General features: G+C 49.3%; 1 pseudogene across 1 annotated transcript in view; it reads right to left on the bottom strand.

The window, feature by feature from the left end:
- Nucleotides 1-276: 276 nt before the first annotated feature.
- Nucleotides 277-27,438, bottom strand: part of LOC309621472 (thimet oligopeptidase-like) — a 96,812-nt pseudogene continuing 69,650 nt past the window's right edge. Inside the window, exons 2-7 of the transcript in view lie at nucleotides 3,564-3,769; nucleotides 2,988-3,363; nucleotides 2,713-2,908; nucleotides 1,422-1,542; nucleotides 647-785; nucleotides 277-432 (exon numbers count right to left, since the gene is read on the bottom strand). The product of the transcript in view is annotated as a thimet oligopeptidase-like (transcript). The remainder of the gene's footprint in view (nucleotides 433-646; nucleotides 786-1,421; nucleotides 1,543-2,712; nucleotides 2,909-2,987; nucleotides 3,364-3,563; nucleotides 3,770-27,438) is intronic.

Below are 27,438 nucleotides of genomic sequence, written 5' to 3'. Positions count from 1 at the left end.
AGGGACGGCAGGCAGAGACCAGGAGTAGAGTCTTTTTTATTAATGGCTGCGTTTTCAAAGAACCGTTTTGTTACCAGGAAAGCTCCCCAGGAAGGGATTGCATTAGTGCAACAAGGGGGAGCCTTGATGCCAGGCTTTCCAGACACTTCCAGGTGGAGACTTTTGGCCTAGGCCGGCCGCCGGGGACTCGGGGGCTGGGAGGACACACGGCCCCTCCCCCGCCCCGACGGGGCGCTAAGGCACCCGGCCCGCCTGGGGGGGCAAAACCCCGTGCCGTCAGCAGGCCGGCGGCTTGCAGCCCTCAACCTGCAGCCCTTTGCTCAGGAGGAAGGCGTCCTGCATGGGGTCACAACCCAGGAAGAGCTTCACCATGCCCTTGGCATCCTCGGAGCCCCCTGGCCTCAGAATGCAGCTTCTGTAGTCCATGGCAACCTGAGGAGAGGGGGCGGGGCTGCAGGAGGGTGGAGCACCCCCTTCACGGAGGGTGTGGGTGTGGCCACCTCTGCTGTGACTCAACAAAGGGCAGGGGAGCAGGGGGTTCTGGGCAGGGCCCTCAGAGCCTGGCAGGCCCAGGCGGGCGGCAAAAGCATCTAGGCCCAGGCCCAAGGACCTCCGTGTTGGTCTGCACGGCAGGCCGGCCTCTCACCTTGCCACTCAGGACGCCCTCCTGCTTGAAACGAGTGTGTGGACCGTGTCCGCGGAGTACACCTCGCTGCACAGGTAGCCATAGGACTGGGCGTCGTAGCTTCCTGCCAGGTGGCCGAAGGTCGCAGGCAGGTGGGTCCCTGGGACACACGCGGAGAGGCTCCTGCCCGGCCCCCTGGCCGCTCCGTGCCCCTTCCCCAGAGCCCAGAGCTTGGGGCCTCAAAGCAGCCCTGTCTGAGTCCCCTGCCACTAGAGGGAGTATTGGCCCAACACTTCTAGAAAACGGGGACCTTGCGGGCAACTCAGTGGAGGGACACAAATCAATCGTTGCCGACATTCTGCTGAAGCTCACGAGGGTTCACCCCTAAGCCTCTTACAGGGACAGCTGCCCGAGGCTCCGAGGGATGAGTCAGGGCTCGCCCTCCAGCACGGGGAGAGCGCGGGTTAAAGCGCTCACGAGGGAGTGAACTGCGTCTCCGCACCGACACGCTCGGGCAAACCTCGTCGACGCGTTCCGTCCAGGGTATGAAGCCCTCTCCTGCCTCTTCCAGGCTCTCCAGAAAGCACGTGCAGATACGCCCAGCCCACCCTCGGACTCCGCGGGCCACAGCTGGAGGGACCAGCCCAGGAACCCAGGCAGGAAGAGGCCAGAGGTCAGCGAGCCTCGACCAGAGCCCGTCAGTCGGTCCCCCTTCACACACCACCAGAGGATCCTCTTGACCTGGGCAGTAGCCGCCAACCGACCGCTAAGGTGGGCCCGGCGTGCGCTTGGCTACCTGGCGTGGCTGGGACCCCGAGGATCTCCTGGCAGAGGCGGGCATTGTCCTAGGCCGGGTCCGAGGGCGTCTGCGTGTGCAGGGCCTGGTCCACCTTGGCCAGGACGATCTGGCGCAGGTTGAAGAGGCCTGGAGGGCGGGAGGAAGGAGACGGGGGCGCTGGCACTGTGTCCAGGCCGCGCTTTCCAGCCGGGCGGTCCGGGAGCCCCTTTCCTTTCCCTCGGCCCGGCCGCACGGGGGTTGGCCAGCCGGGACTTGATGAGCTTGTCCAGCAGCTCCTGGGGGACGGCGCTGCTCGTGCCCCGCCGAGACTGGCAGCAGCGCCAGGGCTTCACAGGGCGCGGCGCTCCCGGCCCCAGAGCCTACCCTCTGGTTCTCATCCCCGGCTGTCACCAGAGTCGCAGGCAACGTGCCCTTCTTTTCGTTTGTCTTTTTTCCGGCCCTCGACCATGCAAAGGTGTGAAGCCCTGCCACTCGCTGCCACGTGGATGCACCGTGAGAACACGGTGCTCAGCGAGAGAAGTCAGACACAGAAGGACACACAGGGTGTGACCCCACTGAGGGGAAACGTCCAGAACAGGTAGATCCACAGAGTCAGAGTGGGTTCCTGGTTGTCAGGGACAGGGGAGGGGAGGGAATGATAACTAAGGGCGTGAGGGACCTTTTTGGGGTGAGGGAAATGTTCCAGAACAGGGCAGTAGTGACGGCTGCACAGCTCAGTAAAGTGTCCCCACGCGCTCCGGTTGCAGTCTGTGAGAGCATCGCTCTCAGGACGAAGGGCTGACTGCAGGAAGACTGAACGAGCACTGGGTCCTGGGCCCAGACGCTCATCTGGGGACCCCCCCCACATTGGGAAGTCACTGGGACTTGCTGAGCCTCCACCGAGACTGGCAGCAGCCCCAGGGCCTCACAGGGCGTGGTGCTCCCGGCCCCAGAGCCTAACCTCTGGTTCTCATCACCGCCTGTCACCAGCCTTGCATGCAACGTTCCTTTCTTCTATTTTGTCTTTTTTAAAGGCAACTCTTGAATACCTGTATTTAACATTGCAGGGAACCAGTCCTGACTCCTTGATCTGGGACTTCCAGCCTCCAGAGTCTCGAGGACATCCACTTCCGTTGTTTACGCGCCCAGTGCGTGGGGTTTGATGATGGAAACTGACACCGAGGGCGTCTCCTCGTGCGGGGTGACATCAGCGGAAGAATCCCGTGGCGAGGGCCTGCCTGAGGACCACGGGAGAGCCCGGGCCCTCCCCGCCCCCTGCCTTCAGCCCCTCGCCCGCACCCTCCTGGGAGCGGAGCTGGTGCATCGCTTGCCAGAACTCATGGAAGTAGGTCTCCAGCTCATCATGCTGGAACAGGGAGGGCGGGTTGGGCGTAGGCTTGGTGAAGTTGGCCACCATGGCCGCGATGGCAATCTGGCGCCTCCCGTCCTGCTGCAGGCAGCCCGGCTGCAGGCCAAAGCAGGCCATGTGCCCGGACTTCCCTTCCCTGGGGAGGGACGCGGGTGAGGCCCCGCTACCACAGAGGAGCCCCGGCCCACGGCCGACAGGTTCCCCCACGCATGCACCGAGGGTAGAGGTCCAGGTAGAACTTGCTGATGGATGACCTTGCCCGAGGCCGCGTCCCGGACCGTGTAGAGCCTCACATCTTCATCTTCGTGACGCATGTTGGCGCCTTCCTCCAGGTCGAAGGTCAGCCCCAGCAGCTCCTGGGAGATGCCCAGCCGCCTGCGCGTGACCACCTGCATGGGGAAGGACTCATTGAGCAGGTACTGGTCCACGTGGTAGCGCGTCTCCTCCCCCTGGTTCATGTAGTAGCGCAGGTCCTAGACGTTGATGGGCCCGTCAAAGTGCAGGCCCCGCCTCTGGCACTCAGCCTTCTTTAGCTCCAGGATCAGGGCCGCTCCTGCTCCCCGAGGGGCTTCAGCTTCTGGGCCAGCTCATCTGCGGGCGGAGGGGAGAGGCTCAGCTATGTCCCTGTGGCAGCCGCCCAGCCGCCCCCCACCCCACGCCCCTCGAGGCAGAATGAAGGGTTGGGGAAGGCGACCCCCAAGGGCTGACACAGTGGGGTCTCAGGCAGCACCACGTCCAGTCAAGGTCCACCTGACCCCCGTCCCCACTGGGACTCGGGGAGGCGGGGTTACCTAGGAAAGTGGCCACCACCTGGCTGGTCTTGGCCATGTTCATCTCCAGCACAGAGTCGGCACGCGTGCTGAATCCCAGCAGGCGGGACTTCTGAGCCTGCAGCCTTACCAGCTCCCCGAGGATCGCGCAGTTCTCCTGGAACCCAGAGACAGCCAGCGCTGGGGACCGTGGGCCACGCCCTCCCCACAGGCCCCGGGCCAGGTCTCTGTGGGTGGGAGGGCTCTCAGGCCACTGGCGGGCACAGCCAAACCCCCTCCCTCCTCCTCCTGGCCTGGATTTCTAGACACTTTGGTGCTGTCCTAACATGTGGTCTTTATGAACACAGGTCCTTTTGGAACCAGAAACGGCGTGAACCATGATGAGCTCTAAGGCCAAGGGCAGGAAGAAATGTGACCAGGCTCTCCAGGAGCCACCCAGGGGCCTCCCCGGGCTCAACAATACAAACTTGGCTGCCGTGCAGACAGCAGCTCATCCCCACGGCGCCCGAACACCCAGCCCCTGGACGGCGAGAGACCTGTTGCTGCAGGTGCCCCGTGGTTGGCTGGTGAGGCCTGGCCCCAGGCGTACGCCACCTTCTCTGGGGCCACCTCTCTGGGTCTGCGGTGGGGTTCTCCTGGGAGCCCCCAGTCACCACAGGACCAACGTGGCCTGTCTGCAGCCCAAGAAGGTGGGGACACAGGTCTGTCCCCCGTGGACATCACCCGCGAGGCCGAGCAAGCACCAGTGGTGTCTGCGGGGAAGATGAAGGGCTCATGCACAGCCCCCATCTACTGAAGATGCTAAACGGGAGAAGCACAGACTGCAGCCACATGCGGTATGGACCAAACGCAAGTGTCCTTGCAGGAACCGATGTCTGAATGTCGAGGCTGTTCCCGGGCCACAGTGAGAAGGCCCAGGCCCCACGCAAGGCACAGAGAGGGGATGGGGGGAACATCTGCGAATCTGAGCTCATCGGGCATCACCCCAGAAGGAGAGGGAGAGAGCCAGAAGGAGATACGGAGGGAGAGGGAGAGAGAGGGAGGTACAGACGTCTCTCCTTTCCCTGGGGGTTCTCTAGTGCAGCCAAGCCTGAAAACCACTGCATTTCGGGAGATGGGTCCTCGTGGAAAAGTTAAATAGTAGCTCATGGCATTATCGACACATATTAAAATGGCCCCAAATCTTGGGGAGTCAGGGAGGGGAGCTGGCGGCTGCCTCGTAAAGGAGGAGAGATTGGGCGTCAGAGGAGGTGCCTGCCTCCACCACCTCCGCCGCCGCTGCCCCTCCCCCAGGGCCCCGCAGACTTCATCTCCCAGCTGTGGTCCTGGGCTGGAAGGCAGCGGGGAGGTCAGGCCGCCCCAAGCATCAACGTTGACTTCAGGGCTGATCTGAAAGGCGCCTGGTGTTTGTTGAAGCAGAAAAAAGAGAAAGCAGTGGGCAGAGGATGGGAGGGGGAGGGAGCCCCCATCAGCCCTTCTCCCTGTCTCCCTCTCTGTCTCCCTCCCTCCCTCCCTCCCTCTACCTCCCTGCCTCTCACTCTCCCTCCATCTCTCCCTCTGCCTCTCTCCCTCCCTCTCTCCCTCCCTCTCTCCCTGTCCCTCTTGCCCTGTCCTGTCCCTCTCTCCCTCCCTCCATCCCTGTCTCTCTTTCCCTGTCCCTCTCTCCCTCTCCCTCTATCCGTCCCCCCTCCCTTTCCCCATTTCCATCTCCCTCTCTGCCTCCCTCTTTCCCTGTCCCTGTTTCCCTGCTCTGCTCTCCCTCTCCCTCTTTCCCTCTCCCTCTCTCCCTGTCCCCCTTTCCCTGTCCCTGTTTCCCTGTTCCGCTCTTCCTATACCTCTTTCCCTCTCCCTCTCTCCCTCTCGTGCTCCCTCTCCCTCTCCCTCTCCCTCCACCTCCTTCCCTCTCCAGAGAGGGAAGGAGGTGGAGGGAGAGGGACAGGGAGCAGGAGAGGGAGGGGGGAGAGGGAGAGAGGGATAGAGGGAGGGAGAGGGACAGGGAGCAGGAGAGGGAGGGGGAAGAGGGAGAGAGTGATAGAGGGAGGGAGGGAAAGACAAAGACATCTCTCCCTCCCTCCCTCCCTCCCTCTCTCCCTCCCTCTCTCCCTCTTCCTCGCTCCCTCTCCTCCCTCTCCCTCCGTCTCTCCATCTCCCTCACTCCCTCCCAGAGACAGAGAGACGAAGAGGCAGAGACAAGGGAGAGGGAGAGAGAGAGAGGGAGAGACGGAGAGAGGGAGAGAGAGAGAGGTCTCTTCCTCCCTTTCCCTCTCTCCTCCTTCTCTCCCTCTCTCCCACTCTCCCTCTTCCCTCTCCCTCCCTCCCCCCTCCCTCTCTCCCTCTCCCCCTCTCCCTCGTCTCTCCCTCTCCCTCCATCTCTCCCTCTCTGGGAGGGAGTGAGGGAGAGGGAGAGACAGAGGGAGGGAGAGGGTGAGACAGAGGGAGGGAGAGGGAGAGAGGAAGGGAAAGGGCGAGGGAGGGAGAGGGAAGGAGGACGAGACGTCTCTCCCTCTCCGTCTCCCTCCCCCTCCCTCTCTCCCTCTCCCTCCCTTCCTCTCCCTCTCCCTCTCCTAGAGGGAGGGAGGGAGAGGGAGAGACAGAGGGAGAGGAGAGGGGGAGTCGGAGAAGGAGGTAGGGAGAGGGAGAAGGCGAGAGGGTGCCTGCTTCCCTCTCTGTCTCCCTCCCTCCCTCCCTCCCTCTCCGTGTCCCTGTCTCCCCCCTCTCCCTCTCCCTCTGTCTCTCCCTCTCTGGGAGGGAGAGAGGGAGAGGGAGAAGGAGGGAAAGTGATGGAGGGAGGGAGAGGGAGAGAGGGTGAGGGAGAGAGGGAGAGAAGGAGGAGAGAGGGAGAGGGAGGGAGGAAGAGAGCTCTCCCTCTCTCCCCCCTCTCTCTCCCCCTCCCTCTCTCCCTCTCCCCCTCTCCCTTGTCTTTGCCTCTCCCTCCGTCTCTCCCTCTCTGAGAGGGAGTGAGGGAGACGGAGAGACGGAGGGAGAGGGAAAGGGAGGAGAGGGAGGGAGGGAGAGACGTTTCCTCCCTCCCTTTCCTCCCTCTTCTCCCTCTCCCTCTCCCTCTCCGTCTAACTCTCCCGCTCCCTCCATCTCTCCATCTCCCTCACTCCCTCCCAGAGGGAGAGGGGAGGGAGAGAAGGAGAGGGAAAGAGGAGAGGGAAGAGGGAGAGGAAAGAGGCAGAGGAAAGAAGCAGAGGGAAGAGGCAGAGAGGGAAGAGGGAGAGAGGGAGAGGGAGAGAGAGGGGGAGAGAGGGAGAGACGGAGAGAGGGAGAAAGAGAGAGGTCTCTTCCTCCCTTTCCCTCTCTCCTCCTTCTCTCCCTCTCTCCCACTCTCCCTCTTCCCTCTCCCTCTCTCCCCCCTCCCTCTCTCCCTCTCCCCCTCTCCCTCGTCTCTCCCTCTCCCTCCATCTCTCCCTCTCTGGGAGGGAGTGAGGGAGAGGGAGAGACAGAGGGAGGGAGAGGGTGAGACAGAGGGAGGGAGAGGGAGAGAGGAAGGGAAAGGGCGAGGGAGGGAGAGGGAAGGAGGGGAGACGTCTCTCCCTCTCCGTCTCCCTTCCCCTCCCTCTCTCCCTCTCCCTCCCTTCCTCTCCCTCTCCCTCTCCTAGAGGGAGGGAGGGAGAGGGAGAGACAGAGGGAGAGGAGAGGGGGAGTCGGAGAAGGAGGTAGGGAGAGGGAGAAGGCGAGAGGGTGCCTGCTTCCCTCTCTGTCTCCCTCCCTCCCTCCCTCCCTCCCTCTCCGTGTCCCTGTCTCCCCCCTCTCCCTCTCCCTCTGTCTCTCCCTCTCTGGGAGGGAGAGAGGGAGAGGGAGAAGGAGGGAAAGTGATGGAGGGAGGGAGAGGGAGAGAGGGTGAGGGAGAGAGGGAGAGAAGGAGGAGAGAGGGAGAGGGAGGGAGGAAGAGAGCTCTCCCTCTCTCCCCCCTCTCTCCCCCTCCCTCTCTCCCTCTCCCCCTCTCCCTTGTCTTTGCCTCTCCCTCCGTCTCTCCCTCTCTGAGAGGGAGTGAAGGAGACGGAGAGATGGAGGGAGAGGGAAAGAGAGGAGAGGGAGGGAGGCAGAGGGAGGGAGGGAGGGAGAGACGTCTCCTCCCTCCCTCTCCTCCCTCTTCTCCCTCTCCCTCTCCCTCTCCCTCCAACTCTCCCGCTCCCTCCATCTCTCCATCTCCCTCACTCCCTCCCAGAGGGAGAGACGGAGGGAGAGGCAGAGACAGGGGAGAGGGAGAGAGGAAGAGGGAGAGAGAGGGGGGAGAGAGGGAGAGGGAGAGAGGGGGAGGGAGAGAAGGAGAGGGAAAGAGGAGAGGGAAGAGGGAGAGGAAAGAGGCAGAGGAAAGAGGCAGAGGGAAGAGGGAGAGGAAGAGGGAAGAGGGAGAGAGGAGAGAGGGAGATAGGGAGAGGAAAGAGAGAGGGAGAGGGAGGGAGAGGGAGGGAGAGGGAGAGAGGGAGGTAGAGAGGAAGAGACAGAGGGAGAGCGAGAGAGGGAGTGGGAAAGAGGTAGAGGGAGAGCGGAACAGGGAAAGAGGTACAGGGAGAGAAGGAGGCAGCGAGGGAGGAGAGGAAGCAGGGAGAAAAGAGAGAAAGAACACACCGTCTACATTTCTGTCAAATGACACCGGGGATCCTTACACAACCAGGAGAAAGTAACACAGGGAGGCTCTTTCTCAGCTGGAACTGGAACTGCAGACGGGGCCAAACACCACCAGGCTGGCCACACGTGTCCAGCCGCCGCTCCAGCCCCGTCAGCCGTGAGTCCAGTCACCAGGGCTCTGAGTGTCTGCTCCAGGGAGCTGGGGTTCACCCTCTCACCCGGGAGGCCGGGCCAAGAGAGCAGGGCCCCGGGCTGGACACATAGGGGAAAACGCATCCCCACAGGACAGCTTGTGCGAGCAGATTCAGCTACCAGATTCTAGAGGCCCGGGACCACCCTGTGGCCCGTGAAACCCAGGAGCCACGAGGGTCTTGCAACGTGATTCCTGTCCGTTGGACTGTAAAGTTTATGTAGGGAATCTTGGAAACAGTGGTAACAAGGCTGAATTGGAACGAGCTTTAGGCTATTATGGACCACTCTGAAGTGTGTGGGGTGCTAAAAACCCTCCCGGCTTCGCTCTCGTTGAATGTGAAGATCCCCGAGATGCAGCCGATGCTGTCCGAGAACTAGATGGGAGAACACTATGTGGCTGCCGAGTAAGAGTGGACCTGTCGAATGGGGAAAAGAGAAGTCGAAATCGTGACCGCCTCCTTCTTGGGGTCGTCGCCCTCGAGATGATTATGGGAGGAGGAGTCCTCCACCTCCCGCACATCTCCAAGATGGAGAGCCTTCTCCGTCAGCCAGAGCAGGTCCCTTTCTAGATATAGGAGAAGAGAGAGATCCCTGTCCCAAGAGAGAAATCACAAGCCGTCCTGATCTTTCTCTAGGTCTCCTAGCCGATCTAGGTCAGATGAAAGGAAATAGAAGACCACTTTGCAAGAGGAGTGGTGTACAGGCAATAACTTCATTTGGCAGGAGTATGTACAGAAAATTCAAGTTTTGTTTGAGACTTCCGAAGCTTGGTGCACTTTTTAAATGTTTTAGTTGTTCACATTTGTTTGTCTCTTGGGACAGTGACACATAAAGGTGTCATTCTCTATGGTTTGAAATGGGTCCTGGGAGGCATGTAATATGAAGAATTGTTACCTTACAATGTTCCCTTAAGCAAAATTGAACTTGCTTTGAATTTTTGGTCTTGCCTAGACTGATAATAAAACTCTAACTCCTGCCCACCTAAAGTGTGATGTTTACTATTATGGAAACAACACTGGCAAACATTGAAAAGACTTTCTGTAGCTGGGATATGGTATGCAGCTGTAGTTAAGCAAGCAGTCTTTAAAAGGTGCTGTGAACCCAAGCCAGCAGGTAAAAATGAAAGCCGCACCCTTACCCTAGATTAGAGGTTTAAAAATTCCACTAGTCTTCACACCGGACAAGAGATTGTCCAGGGAGTTTAAAATCTAAGAAGTTTCAAGGAAGTTAGTTTACCTTTGAGTTAGGTCATACGTCCCCTCTGTGATTGCTGTACATGAATACATAGCTCTTTGTAATATTTTTTGGAAATTTGAGATTATCAAGATACCAATGTCCTGCCAGATTAAGAGTATATTGTAGAGCTGAACTTTGAGTTACTGTGCAATTTTTTTTTTCATGCTGTCATTTGTAATATGTTTTGTGAGAATCCTTGGGATTAACGTTTTGGTTGCAAAAGAAAAAAAGAAAAGAAAAGAATCCGCCTGCCAATGCAGGGGACACAGGTTCAAGCCCTGGTCCGGGAAGATCCCAGGTGCCGCAGATCAACTAAGCCCGTGGGCCACAACTACTGAGCCTGCACTCTAGATCCTGGGAGCCAGAACTACTGAGCCCCCGTGCCACAACTACAGAAGCCCACACGCAACGAAGACCCAACGCAGCAAGAAAAAAAAGACGATACTGGCCAGGTGATCAAGGGTAAAATCGTTTGTCATAAGTCCCGTTGATGGTGTGTATCCTTGATGTGACCTGAGGAGAATGGCATTTTTATCTCTGTCTGGGTCTTCCGCCCCAAACCCCATAACTCCAGACCAACCATAAGAAAACATCAGAAAACAAACAGACTAACAAATTGAGGGACAAAACACCTGACCAGTCCTCCTCAAAACTTTCAAGGTATCAAAACCCAGCGACGTCTGAGAAATGTCACAGCCCAGAGGAGACTGGGACAGAAAAAGGATGTTAGGGGAACACTAGGGAAATTCTAATAAAGTGTGGACTTTAGTTAATAACAATGTATCCATCTGGGTTCCTTAGTTGGATAAACATGTCACACTAAGGTACTAATGAGTTGGAAATAGGGGTACTGGGTCAGGGTCCACGGCACTCTGTACACTCTGTACAGATCTTTGCAACTTTTTTGTAACTCTAAGCTCTTGTAAAATTAAGCGAGTACTGAACAGAGCTAAGAATGTTATTTCCCTGATTTGAACATGCCTGAGTTTCTTTTCATGGTCACATTTTTGCTATTTGGATGTGTCTTGGAATCAGTAGCAAAGGAGAGTTGCCAGCCCCTGGGAAGATGTGGGTGGTTCGCAGGTGGCTTGCTCTGGAGCTGAAGACCACGGTGGGAAGTCTGCAGCCTCGGGCTGCACTTAGAAACATGGGAGGGGATGGGCCAGCTCAGTTAGGGATGGAACCTATAAATAAAACTTTTTTCTTTTCCGTTATGGCTTATCACAGGATACTGAATATAGTTCCCTGTGCTAGACAGTAGGACGTTGTAGTTTATCCATCCTATATTTAATAGTTTGCATCTGCTAACCCCAAACTCCCAATCCAACCCTCCCTCACTGTTTCTCCCCCTTGGCAACCACAAGTCTGTTCTCTATGTCTGTGAGTCTGTTTTTGTTTTGTAGACGCGTTCATTTGTGTCGTATTTTAGATTTCACATATAAGTGAGATCATATGATATTTGTCTTTCTCTTCTGACTTACTTCACTTAGTATGATAATCTCTAGGTCCATCCACGTTGCTGCAAATAGCATTATTTCATTCTTTTTATGGCTGAATAATATTCCATTGTATATATGTACCACATCTTCTTTATCCATTCATCCATCAGTGGACATTTAGGTAGCTTCCATGTCTTGGCTACTGTAAATAGTGCTGCAATGAACGTTGGGGTGCATGTATCTTTCTTTCTTTCTTCTTTCCTTCTTCCTTTCTTCCTTTCTTTCTTTCTCTCTCTCTCTTTCTCTTTCTTTCTTTCTTTCTTTCTCTCTCTTTCTTTCTTTCTTTCTTTCTTTCTTTTTTCTTTCTTCTTTTATTGTCACACGGCATGTGAGATCTTAGTTCCCTGACCAGAGATGGAACCCACGCCCCCTGCACTGGAAGCATGGATTCTTAACCACTGGACCACCAGGGAAATGCCAGGGGTGTATGTATAGTTTTGAATTAGAGTTTTCTCCGGATCTATGCCCGGGAGTGGAATTGTGGGACCCTATGGCAGCTGTATCTGTTCCTGCACACCTCACATCAACCACCTGCACTCCAATCCTTGCTCTCAACGTCATCTTCGGGGAACCCAACCTGCGACAGGGACCTTGACAAGAAGAAATGGCTCAGGGAAAAGCTACCTGCACGGGGAGGAGATAGAGACCATCGCCCCTGGGGTGCGGAGGGGAGAGTGGGTGCAGAGGTTTGTCATTTCACCCCCGATACTCATCTCAGCCCTCGTGGCTGCCCCACTCTAGGTCACCTCGGGATACAGAGGTGAGCCGGTTAGAGTCCCTGCCTGTGCAGGAATCGGGGCACCAGCGGGTCTGAATAATACTAGTGCAGGGTCTCCCCCGTGGCACTGGGGTTATTCGGGGCGGGTCATCCTCTGCTGAGGGCCCCTCCTGGGCACTGTGTGGGGTTTAGCAGCATCCCTGGCCTCACCCATTTGATTCCAGGGGCCCTCCCTCCCAGTTGTGACAACCACAGATTTTCCCCACACATCACGGAAGAACTGGGTGAGGCGGGGGCAGGATGGCTCTGGGCGAGGACAGCTGTGTTGAAGCAACCAGCCTGGCCCAGGGCAAGGTCTGCCCCAATCCCGTCAGCGCCTGCATTTAGAACTGCCCCTTTCCTCTCCCACCTCCCCTGCCCTGCAGTGGTCTCCGAGACATCATCCCCATGTAATAAATCACACCTTCTCAGTTTACTGTTTGCTGCCCTCGCTAGAACGTGAGCTCTTTGAGGACAGGGATGCTGTTATGTCCCCAGCACCTAGAAGAGTGTCTGCTGTGTAGTAGATGCTTCATAAATACTTGCTGAATAAAGGAGTTGAATAAAGGGATGAGTGGATGAATGAATGAAGGTTACAATGGAAGGAGGGGGGAGATTCCCTTTCTGGCTCTCGGGGGTTGGGAGATCAAGTGAAAGATCTGTCCTAAATAGGCTGACCAGCCTTCTGGGGTTCCCCGGGACTGAGAGTTTCCCCAGAGTTCCAGCGCTCAAACCTGAGCGGTCCTGGGCAAACTGGGGGCGGGTGTTGGTCACCCTATCTAAACACAGTAACAATTCCAGCTGCAATAGCAATGGCCAATGACCTCTACGGTCTTATTGACCATGCACAGTTCTCTACCTGGCGGGGAAGGGTGGGCCGGGATTGGAATTCTGGTGATCCAGGGCGGGTGAGGGCACACCCCGGGCTTGTGGAGGGGAGTCCAGGAAGGTTCTGGAGGAAGTGACAGTGACACAGGAGGGAGGGAGGAGTCTAAGGAAGAACATCCCACATGACAACCTGTGCCAATGGCCCTGGGCCCAAGGTCACACCTGACCAGGGCTTGCTTTTTTTTTTTTTTCTAATTTACTTTTCCCCACATGGATATGCAATTGTCCTAATGCCATTTATTGAAAACTCCTTAATTTCCCCACTTTCTATCATATCAAGTTCTCATATATCTGTTTCTGGACCTTTTTTCTATACCATAGAGCTATACGTCCCATCCTTGCACCACTAGGGCTGTTTCATCACTATAACTTTATTTATTCATTTTGTTTTGGCCGTGCTGTGTGGCATGTGGGATCTTATGTCCCTGACCAGGGATCGAACCCGCGTCCCCTGCAGTGGAAGCTCGGAGTCTTAATCACTGGACCTCCAGGGAAGTCCCCAGGGCTTGCTTTGACATCCATGGAATGGTGGCAGGTGGGCACGGGGAGCAGCTGTCTGTGAGCCATCCTGGGTAGAAATGCAGGGTGGAGGGGAGGACAGATGGAGCTGGAGGGGAAGAAGCGGAGGAGGGAGGGAGGAAGGGAGGGAGGCCGGGGGAGAGACAGACAGAGAGTTTCCGGAGACAATAGCTCTGGCCGTGTCCTAGGGCATGAAAGCTGAAAATAGCTCCTAGTGCCGGGAGCCTTGGAGCCGGAGGCTGGGAGCCAGGGTGACTGGCTCTCCTCCCTGGTGTGCGTGTGTTGCGGGGGGGTGGGTGGCTCTGGGCTTCTCAGGCTGGGAATGGGGTGCACAGAGCAGGAACGGAGCAGGGACCCTTCTCTCTGGAACCTCGTGGGCCATCCTCAGCTCACAAAGCTGAGCCACTCCTTGCCCTACGAGTGGGGGGCTTATCCTCCCTGTCCCCTGGATCATACCCCCTCACACACAACTTCCCCGTGTGTGTTCCCAGCAACCAAGAGAATCTGTTTTTAAAAGATTTGGGGGAGGGGGGTAACCATACAAACAAGAGCAGAATGGATACTTTTTCAGGATATGAATGGCTCTGTGTAAGCCCACCCCCAGGGTAACCACAGTCCTGACCTCTAACACTCTTGACGAGTCAGCCTTGGTCTGGGCTTGCGGACCCACGGAAGCTTCCTCATTCCCTCCTTCAGATCCCGACTCTCCCTCGGCGTCTTTGTGAGAAGCACCCGGGGAAGTGGGACTGCTAGGCTGTACTGCTGCTAGAACTCCACCTGGGCTCCACCAGGCTCCAGCCCCCCGCCCTGTCCACCTAACTGACCCTGAGGCACCTCAACTGGTAGGAGCAGCATCACCTTCCCTCCTGGGACTCGTGATACTTAAGGGAGACACCGAAAGACAAGCCTTTGGCTCCCTGGCTGGCAAAGAGCAGGTACTCAATTGTCATAAGTGTCCGTATCAGTGAGGGTTCTCCAGACAAACAGAATCCATATGGGGTGTGTGTGTATATACACACACACGTACATATGTACAAGCATACAAAAATATACAGCTGTGTACATATGCAGTATGCGTACACACATATACACATATAGTATATACAATACACACATACATATATACACACATATAAAATGCAGTTTGTATATATACAGTATGTATACACACATATACACACAATATAGACAATACACACATACATATACACTATACATACACACATATAAAATGCATAGTTGGTATGTATACAGTATGTACACATACGTATAACATATGCAATATACACACCTAGGTACATATATAGCATACGTATATACACACATACAAAGATATTTAGGTGTGCATATAGACAGTATACATACATACACATATAATATATGCAATACATACACGTACATACATATAGACACACATATACACCTACATATAAAAGCATATAGCATAAAAATATATATGTACTGTATATAGAAATTCATCGTATATATACATACATATATCATATATATAAGATATATACACATACATATATACAATGTGTACACACACACACCTATATGTAAATATGCGCATGTACATACACATATAAATTCATACGCAAGTGTGTATATAATAGTATATTCATATATACATATAATACCTAGAAACATATTGGGGGGGAGGTGTCACGGTACGTCAAGGGCGGGAGTCGAACCCGCCACCCCAGGCCCCGAGGGGTCTCCCCGGGTCTCCACTTCGGGCCGGTGGGTGTGGCCGGGGGGGGGCAGCTGAAGACGTGCGTGCGTGCTTGCGTGCGTACGTGCGTGCGTGCGTACGTGCATACGTGCGTGCGTGGGGGCGGGTCCACGGGGCGGGAGGCGCTCGCTGCGAGTGAGTGGTTCAGCCGGGCCCCGGCTCATTGTGCTTGCCTCACGCCGGCCCCAGTTGGCAGCAGCGCTGGAGGCCCCGGGCCTGTGACCACAAAGAGGGAGCCGGGGGCCGGACGGGAGCAGGCCGGCGGCGGCGGCGGCGGCGGCGGCGGCGGCGCCGGCTGAGGCCCAGGCCAGGCTCCCTCCCCTCAGCCTCCCGCCCGCCCGCCTGTCCCGCCCCCGCCGGCGGCGCCCCGCCCCTCCCCCAACCGCCAGACTAGCCTGGTGCGGGGGCCGCGCGCGAAAACGTGGGGGAGAAGCTGAGGCTGGAGTCGCCCGTGGTGGCCGAGCCCGCCGTCTACCCATGGCTGCTGCTGGTCTACGTGAGTGCCGCCCGTCCCCTCTTCCCGGACCTCCACCTCTCTTCCCCCACGGCGCGCGCTGAGCCCACCGAGTAACGGAGCGACTCGAGTCGCCAGACCCTCTTTGGAGCCCCCCTTCCCGCCCTGCCTGGTTCTCCGCGGCTGTTTGCAGCCCCCGCGCGCAGGGTGGGCAGAGGGGAGCCGGGGCCGGCCGGGGGCACAGACTCGGCAGCGGGGACCCCGCGCTTCCGAGGGGCGCCCGAGCCGGTCTGCCGTTGGCCCTGTAGGGCTGGGGACCCAGGTCCGCCCCCTCCCCCCGGCCTGGACTGCCGGCGGGCTTGCCCTTCCATACTTTATGATCTGACACGTCGGGTTTCTTTTTCCTGGCCAGCTTTACCATTACCTGACCAGCTTTCCCAGCATCCCCTGATAATGTGTTAGATATTCAAGTTTTAGGGCCCGGTCCCAGCCCTATGGAATCAGCAACTCTGGTGGGGCTCAGTGATCTCTGTTACAACAGGCCCTCCAGATGATTTTTATTCACCTTAAAGTTTGAAAATATCTGCATTGTCAGCTGGCCGAAGCGTCCACCAGCAGGTGAAGGGGAGTGGCGCCTGGAAAAGATAGGGACTAGCCAAGGTAAGTACAGTAGCATTTGCCATGGTAGTAATGGAGAATGCCTTTTCTCCACTGGTTGGCACAGACTAGTATCTGGGAGCAGTGGCAGGGTTATTTAGGATGCTTTACATTGCAGTGTAGAGTGACCGCTGTCCTGGTTTGCCAGGGACTTCCCCTGTGTGAGCACTTAAAATCTCATCCTGGCAAACCCCTTAGCCTTGGGTTTGATAAACTTAGGGAATAACATGAAATTTAGGGGAAACATGATCTAGGTTTTGGGCAAGTCACAAGTGCTAATTAAAGCTAAGCAAGTATGGACAACATCTAGCCTTCTTTACCCCTTTGCGGGGAGGTAAATCTTGATTGGGTGAGAGGACTTATTGTTAAGAGATCTTTGTAGAAACATCCCCTTCTGCTTAGTCCGCTGGTTCTCCGTTCTGGCTAGACATTGGCATCGTCTGAGGAGAGTTAAAATGATTGTATTGGTCTAGCATGACCAACCGTCGGTGTGAGGGTTTTTAAAAAGTGCTTCAGAGGATTCTAATGTGCAGCCAAATTTAGGTGCCACTGCTTAAGCTTTTGAACCGCTGCTACGTATTTTCACCTCATCTTGCTGTGAGAATATCCAACTGTAGTTGAGGTTTGTTGTTTTTCTTTTTCTTTTTTTAACTGTCTTATTATAAGATTTACTGTCTTAAATAAGATTGAATGGACAGAAAATCCTGCTAGTCCATCTGCTATAGCTGGATACCCAGAGTAATATCGTTAAGATATGTACCATTTAAGTATTGTGACTGGCCTTTTAAAAATTAACATATGCATTAAATTAGTATTGATAGTATAGATCTCTTTCGAAGTTGTCATGTTGGGGAGCTATACCTCTAATCTGCTGCCATTGCTAAATATCTGGACACCTCTTACTAGGAATTGCTTTTAAAAATCTTTAGGGATTAAAACCAAGATTGCTGTATTATTTGTACTGGGACCACAAAAACCTCACAGAGTTCCCCCGCTGTACCTTCTACCCCCATCTCTAACCCTTGGCAACTTCTAATCTGTTCTCCATCTCCACAGTTTTGTTATTTTAAGAATAATATGTAAACATAATCATGAATTACTTAATCTTCGGAGATTGGCTTTTAAAAACTTTTCCCTCGGCATCATTCCCTTGAAGTTCATTTCAATTTTTGCATATATTAATAATTTGTTCCTTGTTGTTGCTCGGTAGTATTCTATCATAAGATTTTATCACAATCTGTTTCAACATTCACCCATTGAAAGACATTTGGGGAGTTGCCAGTTTGTGGCTATTAGAAATAAAACTGCTATGAACATTTATGTGTAAGTTTCTGTGGGAACTTCATTAAGTTTTTGTTTCTTTTGGATAAATGCTCAAGAGTACAATTACTGCATTGTAGGGTGAATCTACTTTTAGGATTAAAAGAGACTGTCAAGCTGTTTCTCAGAGTGGCTAAACCATTTTATTTTCCCACCAGTGATGTGATATAATTTTTCTACGTACTCGCTAGCATTTGATGTTGTCACTATACTTTAATTTTAGTTATTCTCTGATATCTCATTATGGTCTTAATTTGCATTTCCCTGATGGCTAACGATGTTGAACATCTTTTCATGTGCTTCTTTGCCATGTGTTTATTCTCTTCCATGAAATGTCTGTTCCTGTCTTCTGCCTATTCTCTAGTTGGATTTTTTTAAGTTGTTTGGAGAGTTCTTTGTATATTATAGATACAAGTCATTTGTCTCCTATGGGATTTTCAAATATGTTTTCCCACTGTGTAATTTGAGTTTTCATCCACTTAAAAGGATCTTCTATGAAGCATTTTTAACTCATTTTGATGAGATCCAATTGATCAGTTTTTGCTTTTATTGATCATACTTTCGGTGTCAAGTCTAAGAATTATTCACCTAGTTCTAGATGCCAAAGATTTTCTCCTATTTTTTTTTTCTAAAAATGTCCTGCTTTTACATTTAAGATTATGATCCACTTTGATTTAATTTTTGTGTAAGATGTGTAAGGTTTAGGTTAAGGTTCATTGTTTGTTTGTTTGTTTTTGTCGAGGGATGTCCAACTGTTTCAGTACCATTTTTTGAAAAGTCTATTCTTCCTTGATAGCTTTTGCACTGCTGTCAAAACCAAGTTAAATGTATTTGTGTCAGTCTATTGCTGGGTTCTCTGTTCCATTCCATTGATCTATGTATCTACCCTCCATCATTACTGCGAAATCTTGAAATTGGGTAGATTAATTCCTCCCATTTTAATCTTCCTTTACAAATTGTTTTAGCTATTCTTCAGCCTCTTCCTACCATATAAATCTTAGAATAAGCTTGTCTACATCCACAAAAACCTTGAGGGCATTTTAAGAGTAATTGTGTTAAGCCTCTTAACTTGGGGAGAATTGACAGCTTTATTATGTTGTGTTTTCTAATCCATGAACAAGGTATGTCTCCCTATTTGTTTGGGACTTTTAAAATTTTCTTCATCAGCATTTTGTAATTTTCAGTATAGAGGTCCTATAAATGTCTTATTGGGCTTCTATTTAAGTATTTATTTAGGTCAGTTGTAAATGGCATCACATATTTTTATTTAAGCTTCTACACATTTGTTATTAATATATAATTTGATAAAATTGTGTGGATCTTGTACTCTAAAACATTTACAAACTAATATTATTTCTCAAGCTTTTTGTGGATTCCTTGGTATTTTCTCCATTTAGATTATCATCTCATCTTCAGATACAGACAGTTTTAGTTTTCCTTATTCAATATAATAGGATATATTACTATTCAACATTCAGGAGGATATATTCCTTCCTATTCAACATAGTAGGAATAGTTCTTTCATCTTTTAAATAAACTTTTTAAAAATTTAACTTTTAAATGTATCTGTTTATTTATTTTTGCTTTATTTTCTTACTAGAACCTCCAGTAATATATTTAATAAAAGTGGTGAGAGCAGATATCGGTGCCTTGTTTCTGATCTTACAGAGAAAGCGTTCAGTCTTTCACAGTTAAATATAATGTCGGTATAGGTTGTTTGTAGATCATCTTTATGAGTTTCAGTATGTTCCTTTTCTACTCCTAGTTTGCTTGGAGTTTCTTTTCTTCTTTTTTTAAAATCATGAATGGGATTGGATTTTGTCAAATGCTTTCTCTGCATTAATGATTAGGATCACATGACTTTTCCCCCTTAATCTATTGGATATGGTAGATTACATTGTTTGATTTTCAAATATTTAACCAACTTTGCATAACTGGAATAAATACCACTTGGTCATGGTATATTATTCTTTTTATATATTTCTGGAGTTAATTTGCTCATATTTGGCTGAGGATTTTTACAGCCAATTTCATAAAAAATACTGGCCTGTAGTTTTCTTCTTTCTATACTATCCCAGTCTGGTTTTGGTATCAAGGTAATACTGGCTTCATAAAATTAATTAGGAACTGTTCCCTCTACTTCTGTTTCTTATCAAGTCATGTAAAATTGGTGTTAATTCTTTAAGTCTTGGGTAAAAGTGAAACATCTAAGCCTGAATATTTCTTTTGGGAGTTTTTAAATGAAAAATCAGTGTTTCTCATAGTTACAGGAAAATTGAGATTGTCTCTTTCATCTTGGCTGAGTTTTGGTAGTTTTGGGTGTAGACGCATTGGTCCATTTCATCCACATTTTTGAATTTATAGTGTAGACTTGTTCATAATAACTTGTCCCTTATTAACCTGCAGGATATGTCATGGTATCCCTGGTTGCATTTCTGATATCTGTGATTTGTGCCATCTCTCTTTTTATCTTGATCAGTCTTGCTACATCTTTCTTGATGAGATTGTTTATTTTGAAGAACCAGCCTTTTGTTTCATTGATTTCCTCCCCCCCCCCATTTTCCTGTTTTCAGTTTCATGGATTTTTGTTTCATCTTTATTATTTCCTTCTTTCTGCTTGTTTAGTGTTTTTTCCTCTTCCGTTTTTACTATTTTAATATAGAAAATTAGACTATTTCTTTGAAATATTTTCTTTCCCAATTTAGTGCTATAAACTTCCCTTTCAGCATTGCTTTCACTTCATTCCACAAACGTTGATCTGTTATATCTCCATTTTCTTTTATTCTATGCATTTAAAAATTTTTCCTTGACTTTTTACCCATGAGTTATTTGGAATTGTGATGTTTAGTTTTCATGTGATTGAAGATTTTCCTGTTGTCTTTCTGTTATTGATTTCTAGTCTGGTTCCATTATGGCTAGAGAACATACTCTCTATGATTTTAATTCTTTTAAATCTGCTAATGTTTTTTTTTATCACCCAGTGTATGGTATATGAGTGAATGTTCCATGGACACTTGAATATGTATTCTGCTTTTATTGAGTGTGTTCTTTAAATGTCAGTTATATCCTGTTGATTGATGATGTTTTCAGTTCTTCCATACCCTTGCTGATTTTTGTCTCTGGGAGTTCTATAAATTGCTGTGTTGAAGTCTCAAATAATAATTGTGGATTTGAAATTCTCTCCTTTTACCTTTTTCAGTGTTTGCTTCATGTGTTTTGAAGTTCTGTTGTTTGGTGCACACACATTTAGTATCACTAGGTCATCTAGGTGGATTATTCCTGTTATCTTTATGTAATGACCCTCTTTGCCCCTAATAATTTCCTTTGCTCTGAAATCTACTTTATCTGATATTAATATAGCCATTCCTGCTTTTTCTGATGAATGTTCACATGATATACCTTTTTCATCCTTTTACTTTGAACTACCTATATCATGATGTTTAAAGTAAGCTTCTTATAGACAGTATAGAGTTGGATCATGCTTGTGATTTTTTCATCTACTCTTCCAATCTCTGTCTTTGACTTGGTTATTTAGATCATTTACAGTTAATGTAATTATTGCTATGTTAAAGATTAGGTCTACCATTTTATTTTTTGTTTTGTCTTTTACCTTAGTTTCTCAATCCTGTGTTTCTCTTATTTTGCCTTCTTGTGGGTTACTTAAACATTTTTTGGTAAGTCCATTTTAATCTAATTTATTTATAATCATTTGTGTATACTGTTTGTATAGTTTTCTTAGTGGTTGCTTTTGGCCTTACACTATACATATGTAACTTATCATAGCCTACTGGAATCTGTCTTTTATTACTTCAAGTGAAGTTTCAAAATTTTACTTCCATTTAGGTCTCTTAATAGTCCCCAGTTTTAAAGTATGATTTTCTGTAGTATTTCCTTTATATACATTGAGAACCACATCAGACGGTGTCATAATTTTTGTTTGACCATCATAGGGAATTTAAGAAACTCATGAGACTAATGATAGTCTCTTATATTTATCCCACTTGTTTTCACCCATTCCATTGTTCGCCTTTTCTTTCTGAAGTTGCCAGTCTTCTGTTATTGTTTTTTATGTTTTCATAACAGTAGGTGATATCTGGGCTTTCCAGTGCCATTGGATATGAGTTTCAGGAAACACTGAGCCTGGCTCACTTAATGCTACTGAGTTGGAGGGTTTGTATACGTTGGGCCTGTTGGCACAGCAGATGCTAGCAGATTAGACTAATGCTGATGGGACTAGTGCCACAGGAGGATGCATTCCCATTCAGGCTATGCTGCTGCTACAGTAGATCAAATCCCCCTCTACCCCAAGTGTGGGGCAGTGACCTGCTGCTGTCACTGCTTCTTTATTAGGCTGCTTTCGCCTCAGGTGTGTGGTGGGATCCCTTGGAAGCTGCTGCTGCTGTGAATCACAGGGTTAAATTCATTTTAGAAATACTTAAATATAAATATATAGCCTGGCTCTTGTAGGACCTCTGTATTTGTTTTTTATTGCTTTCATACGAATTACCGCAAATTGAGTGACTCAAAACATCGTAAATTTATTACCTTACAAGTCTGACATTGGTCTCAGTTGAGTAAAGTAAAAGTGTTGGCAGGATCGACAGATGAATGGATAAAGCTGTGGCACATATATACAATGGACTATTACTCAGCCATAAAAAGAAATGAAATTGAGTTATTTGTAGTGAGGTGGATTGACCTAGAGACTGTCATACAGAGTGAAGTAAGTCAGAAAGAGAAAAACAAATACCGTATGCTAACACATATATATGGAATCTAAAAAAAAAGAAAAAAATGGTTATGAAGAACCTAGGGGCAGGACAGGAATAAAGACTCAGCCATAGAGAATGGACTTGAGGACACAGGGAGGGGGAAGGGTAATCTGGGATGAAGTCAGAGAGTGGCATGGACATATATACACTACCAAATGTAAACTAGATAGCTATTGGGAAGCAGCCACAAAGCACAGGGAGTGGAATCCTGCAGTGTTTGCTGATGGTCATTTGACTGGTGTGAGCTGAAACCTTTTTGACGTTGAATTTGCATGTGGCTAATAATTCCTTATACTGAGCTTTAGGCATGTCCTTTTTTTTCTTTTCCCTTTTTTTTTAAAGAGTGACTACAACTTCCCTCTTCATATTGACGTCTTGAATAATTTGTCATGTGTTGAATTTCCTTGCCTATTCCCTACCCCAGGGCATTTTTTGAGGGCAGGCGTCATTTACAGCCCAGCAGTCCTTGTGACTATTAAGCTACCATTAGCACTGGGTTTAAAGCTGCTGTTGTGGGAAAGAGCCACAAGGTGGCAGCATTATTTCGTTCTCAACTCTTGTTACTAGGGCAACAGAGTCTTCCTGGAGGTAGCGTTCCAAGGTTGTAAATTAGAGTGGAATGTGCTGGGACAAGCCCCCAGAAGTTTATGTCTCCTTACTTATGTTTGTTTTTTAAATTTAATTTCTATTTCTTATCGGAGTAAATTTGATTAGAGTGTTGTGGTTGTTTGGCTGTACAGAATCTGCTCAATGATTCATGCATATGTCTGTTCATCTTCGGATCCTGTTACCATGTATGTTATTACAGAATGTTGAGTAGACCTCCCTTGGTATTTGGTAGGTGTTTTGTCATTATATATTTTCTATGTATTCGTGATTATATAATTCATATAGTTTATATGTTATATGTTTATATACATTTAACATACATTAATCTATGTATGTTAGTCCCTTAGTCCTAAATTATCCATCCTCCCACCTTTCATTTTGGTTAACCATTAGTTTGTTTTATAAGTCTGTGAGTGTCTTTTTCTGTGGAAATATGTTCATTGGTAGCAATCTTAGGATAACATGTATAAATGATATCATAGGATATTTGTCATTCCCTTTTGACTGACTTAACCTAATATGATTATTTCTAGGCTCATCTGTAGTCCTGTAAACGGCATTGTTCATTTTTTTCCCGAGGCTACTATTCCATTCGGTACGTATACCACTTCTTCTTTGTCCATGTATCTGTTGATGGGCATTTTGTTTGCTTCCATGTCTTGCCTATTGTAAATACTGCTGCAATACACGATTTTCCATCCCGTGTCTTTTGGATTCTGGCTTTCACAGGTGACAGGCCCAATAGTGGGCCTTCCAGATCATATGGTGACTCACTTTTTACCTTTAAACACACTGCCATTCTGTTCCTATTATTGGCTGTTACCACTTTACATCCCACTTAGACCGAGAGGTTATGCTGTTCTCCACAACTTCTTCAACATCTATTGTTTGTTGACTTTTTGCTGATGGTCATTCTGACTGGTGTGAGGTGATACCTTTGTGTAGATTGGGTTTCCATGCGTCTGACAATTCCTGATGTTTTGCATTTATCAATGTCCTTTTCATTTTTTTTTAAGATTGAGCTAAACTTACAACTTCTAATTGCCTTCTTGAAAAATTTGCCGCGTTTGGATTTTTTGGCCATTCCCTGCCCCAGGATATTTTTTGAGGGCATGAGTCATTTACAGCCCTGCAGTCCTTGTGACTATTAGTGACCATTAGCAGTAGATTTGAGCTGCTGTTTGAGGAAACGGCCTTAGGGTGGGAAGACTTCTACGTTGCCAACTCTGCTTGCTAGGGAAACAGAACCTTGCTGCAAGTTGTGCTTTTAGGTTGCAGATTAGAGTGGAATGTGCCAGGACAAACCCCCATAAGTTTTAGCCTCCTTAATTCTTGTCTGTGTCTTTAAGTTGTAGTTTTTATCAGAGCAAACTTGATTGAAAAATGTCTTTTTTTCTAGGTGTACAGAATCTTGTTCATTTACACATATACATATATCTATTGATCTTTGGGTTCTTTTCCATGTAGGTTATTACAGAGTGTTGAGTAGACCACTCTTGGTATTCCATAGGTCTTTGGGGATTATATATTTTATATGTATTAGTATATGTGTGTTAACCCCAATATCCTAATTTATCCATTCCTCACACCTTTTCTTTGGCTTAACCATAAGTTTGTCTTCTCAATCTGAGATTGCCTTTCTCTGTGGAAATATGTTCATTTTTATGAATTTTCAGATAACATAAGTGACATCAAAAGGCATTTGTCTTTCGCATTCTGATTTACTTCACGTTGTGTGATTATCTCTAGGCTCATGTGTGGTGCTGCATATGCCATTCTTTTACTTTTTTTCGTGACTTATATTCCATTCTGTCTATATACCACTTCTTCTTTTGTCCATTCATCTGTTTATGGACCTTTTTTTTGCTTCCATATCTTGGCTATTTCAATATTGCTGCAGTGCACATTTGCCTGCCTCTGTCTTTCCGATTCTGGTGGCCTTAGGTTATAGGCCCAAAAGGTGCCCTGCCGCATCATATGGTAGCTGAATTTTTACCTTTTAAAGCAGCTCCATTCAGTTTGTGTTAGTGCTGTTACCACTTTACATCCCACCAGCAGCTAGAAGGTACACAGTTCTCTACAAGCCCTTCAGCATTTATAGTTTGTAGACTTTTTGCTGATGGTCATTTGACTGGTGTGAGCTGAAACCTTTTTGGACGTTGGATTTGCATATGGCTAAGAATTCCTCATAGTGAACTTTAGGCATGTCCTTTTTTTTCTTTTCCTTTTTTTTTAAAGAGTGACTACACCTTCCCTCTTCATATTGGGTTCTTGAAAAATTTGTCATGTGTTGAATTTCCTTGCCTATGCCCTACCCCAGGGCATTTTTTGAGGGCAGGCGTCATTTACAGTTTTTTTTTTAAATTTAATTTATTTTATTTTTTATTTTATTTTATTTTTGGCTGTGTTGGGTCTTCATTGCTGCGCACTGGCTTCCTCTAGTTGCGGTGAGCGGGGGCTACTCTTTGTTACAGTGCGCAGGCCTCTCATTGTGCTGGCTTCTCTTATTGTGGAGCACGGGCTCTAGGGTGCGCGGGCTTCAGTAGTTGTGGCACGCGGGCTCAGTAGTTGTGGCTCGCGGGCTCTAGAGCGCAGTCTCAGTAGTTGTGGCGCACAGGCTTAGTTGCTCCGCGGCATGTGGGATCTTCCGGGACCAGGGCTCGAACCCGTGTCCCCTGCGTTGGCAGGTGGATTCGTAACCACTGCGCCACCAGGGAAGGCCAAGAAGGTGTTTTTTAACGTGTAATTTGAGCAAGTGGTTCCGTGTTATTAACATGCCCGGGGCGGGGTGGGGGGTCGGTGTGACAGGCCTGCCCTCCTCTGCAGGTCTAGTTCCAGTCTCTGAAAGGCATTGAGGATTCTGTTTGAGGATTCTGTCTTCCTTTGTGTTTTCTGCTCCCCACGCTCCCTCCTGTAACCCCTTTCTGCCATCCCCACTCCCCCCACCCCCCCAGTCACACGTTGCAAACCCCAGACCCGTTTTTTCCGTTGTGATTTAACCGTCACCTGAAGCCGCCTCCAGGAGCCTCTGATCTGAATCCCCTAGTGGCATTAACGTGGCCCTCGTGCTATTAACTTCAGCCTCACAGACTTTCCCCGCTGAGAACAGCTTTGCTGGGCACTGAGGGTCTGTGACTTTTATCTCAGTTAGGCCGTTAAAAAACTGAAACATGGTTTAGATAAATAAATAACTCCTCCTTCCCTTCCTCCTGGCTCTGAGCTTGGAGCTGGTGAGCTGTCTGGGGAGAAGGTCACGGGATGGGGGCTGGGGGATGGGGAGAGAGGACAAGGTAACCGTGCCTGACACGGATCTGTAACTACACGTGGACAGAGCTCTATACTGAACGTGTCTGGTCCCTCCTTTGCTCCGAGGCGTTCCCGTTTTCTGGTTGGTGTGAGGGGTGGGGCAGAGTGGAAGGTGGACCAAGGTTGCAGTAGCTTTGTCTGACTCTAGGTCTGTGACATCCCCCTTCAAGCACATCCCTCTTCCCCACTGTCTCCCCATCTCTTCCCTCCGCCCCTTTCCGTGACTGTCTCCCTGTGTTTCCACCTTGTTGCTTTTCTGTGGTCCCTCTGTTTCTCTTTCACCCTCTACCTGTCTCCGCCTTTTGTCTCCTTCCGAACCTTCCAGCATCCCCTGTGCTGCGGTTGGCGCATGGTTTGGGGGATCGCCCTCCAACGCGGGCTGCAGGCGACTTGTCAGACTGCTTTGTGAAACCAAAAAATGTAGAAATCTTTCATTTCCTTGGCCTCTGAGGCTTCGCTGGGGTGGCGGGCAATTGGCAGGCCTGTCGGCTACACCCCACACTGGTCGTTGTTTCATATTCTTAGCTATAAAAGTGGGGATACAAATGGTACCTGCTTCATAAGGCCGTAGTGAGGATCCAGCAGGAAGTGGATGCGAAGCCCTGAGCACAGTGATTGATTCTCAGCAGATGCTCAATGAATGAAATCTCTTAAATGAAATCGTTTATTATAAAAATGTTTAGTCCGGGGTAAAAGTGGACCAGAACAATGAGCCCCCATGCATATACATCAGCCAGATTCGGTATGTTTCAACATTTTGTGTACCTGCTTTGTCCATCCCCTCTTCTTGTGGTTGCCGGAATATTTTAAAGCAATTAGCAAACCCCTCGTAGCATTTCAGCCCTATGTGCGTCTCTAAAAAATCTGAATGTTTTCTCATACAACCTTAAGACCTTTATGCCAACCAATGAAAATGATGATTCTTACTTTAATACTGAGTCCATATTCAGGTTTTTCTGATTAACTTTAAAATGTCCTTTTACTCTTGTGTTTTTTGAATCAGGATCCAAATATTGTTCTTGTATTGTAATTGGTAATAACATCCCATTAATCCAGAACAGCCCCCCACCCCACCCCCACCCCCACCCCCAGGTAATTGACGTATTGAAGAAACTGGGCCGGCTGTAGAGTGTTCCACATTCTGGATTTCTCTGTTTGCTTTTTCGTGGTGTCATTTAAATTGCACTTCTGCTTCCTAAATTTCCTATGAGCTGAAAGCCAGCTCCAACAGCTGGATTAGCGTGTTAGGTTCGGACTTTGTAGCAAGAGGCACATGACACGTAGGGGCCGCTCTGCCGTCCGTCACTTCTCTAAAGTGGGCTCAGGTGCGCTCAGCTCTCCGGCTCCTCATTCAGCTGTCATCTGCCATTCGTT

Source organism: Balaenoptera borealis (genome assembly GCF_965194805.1).
Source record: "Balaenoptera borealis genome assembly, contig: HAP1_SCAFFOLD_483, whole genome shotgun sequence".
NCBI classification, from domain to species: Eukaryota; Metazoa; Chordata; class Mammalia; order Artiodactyla; family Balaenopteridae; genus Balaenoptera; species Balaenoptera borealis.
Note: the sequence above shows the minus strand (reverse complement) of the source record. Positions and strands in the feature narration are given on the sequence as shown.